At 31.9% G+C, this 1,645-nt stretch overlaps 1 non-coding gene across 1 annotated transcript; it reads left to right on the top strand.

The window, feature by feature from the left end:
- The first annotated feature begins 1,148 nt into the window (after positions 1 to 1,148).
- Positions 1,149 to 1,255, top strand: LOC116155048 (U6 spliceosomal RNA). The gene has a single exon (XR_004139078.1). It is a non-coding gene; the product is annotated as a U6 spliceosomal RNA (small nuclear RNA).
- The last annotated feature ends 390 nt before the right edge of the window (positions 1,256 to 1,645 follow it).

Raw genomic sequence — 1,645 nt, 5'->3', positions numbered from 1 at the left:
TTCTATGTGCTGGAAGCAAACAACTGAAAAATAAGTTTTTAAAAATCCATTTATAATAATATCAGAAAATGTAAATATATAGGTGTAAATTTGACAAAAGACATGCAAAGGCACTGAAAACTAAGAACATTGAGGAAAGAAGTTAATGAAATTTTAAATAAATGGAGAGATATGAAATAGTCATTAATTAGAAGATTCAATGTTGTTAATATGTCAGTTCTCTATAAATTGATCTACACTGTTGATACAATACTAATCAGAATATCCATAGGAACTTTTATAAAAATTAACAAGTTAATCCTAAAATTTATCTAAAAATACAAAGAATCTAGAATAACCAAAATAATCTTGAATGAGAGGAACAAATTTGAAGGACTCTCACCAATTGCTTTCAAAACTTATCATAAAACACACAGCAAAAAAAGACAATGTGATATTGGCATAAGGATAAACAAATAGATCAATAGGAAAGAATAGAAAATCTGGAAAGAGATCTACTTATATTTGATTTGCTTGGTTTTCAATAAAGTACCAAGGCAATTCAATAGGGAAAGGAAAGTCTTCTATAAATAGTGCTGGAAAACTGGATAAGCATATAGAAAAAGATAAACTTTGATCTCTACCTCAAAACAAATTTTTTTTCCAAAAAGCGTGATATAAACAAGATTTTTATTAGCGAAGTAAAAAAAAAGGAGTGAAAGATAGTACACTCCCAAGAACTGGGGGCAGGCCAGTCCAAGAGAGGAAAAATGGCCTCAAAACAAAAATTTTTATACACAAAAGTTAATTCATGATGTGTCATAGCCTAAGCATAAAAGAAACTGGAAACTTTCTGAGGAAACATATGAAAAACCTTTCTGAGGAAACATAGGATAATATCTTCAAGACAAAGATTTATTAGAAAGAACATAAAAAGTATGCACTTTAGGGGGAGGGTCAAGTGGTAGAGAGCATGCTTAGCATGCATGAGGTCCTGGGTTCAATCCCCAGTTTCTCCTCTATTAGTAAATAAATAAACAAGCAAACAAAAAACCCAGTCACTACCCCCCCAGAAAAAACCAAAACTGGTAGAAAGCATATACTTTAATAAAAAATACTGATTTAATTGGACTTCATCTAAATTAAATTCTGTTCTTAAAAAGACACCAGTGCTCGCTTCAGCAGCACATATACTAAAATTGAAACAATACAGAGAAGATCAGCACGGTCCCCATGCAAGGATGACACACAAATTTGCGAAGTACTCCATATTAAAAAAAAAAAAAAGACATCACTAAGAAAATGGAAAGGCAAGCCATCAACTGAGAGAAAATATTCACAATACATATATGAAAGGATTCGTATCCAGTTTAAAGGACTCCCAATAATCAACAGCAAAAAGAAAAATGATCCAATTTTTAAATGAGCAGAGACTTGAACAGATACTTCACAAAAGAAGATTTGTGAATGGCAAATAGATGCTTGAAAAAGGGCCTAGCATCCTTAATCAACAAGGACATTCAAATCAAAATAATGAGATACCACACACTCCACAACACAGCATGAGAACGACTGAATTAAGTGTTGGCTAGAACGGAGTCACTGAAACTTTTTACATTCCCACATTGCTGATGGGAAATGAAATGAAAAGTTACGTTCATAATAA

Source organism: Camelus dromedarius, chromosome 9 (genome assembly GCF_036321535.1).
Source record: "Camelus dromedarius isolate mCamDro1 chromosome 9, mCamDro1.pat, whole genome shotgun sequence".
Taxonomy (NCBI): Eukaryota; Metazoa; Chordata; class Mammalia; order Artiodactyla; family Camelidae; genus Camelus; species Camelus dromedarius.
The sequence above is the reverse complement of the archived record's forward strand: the minus strand, read 5'-3'. Positions and strand labels throughout refer to the sequence as shown.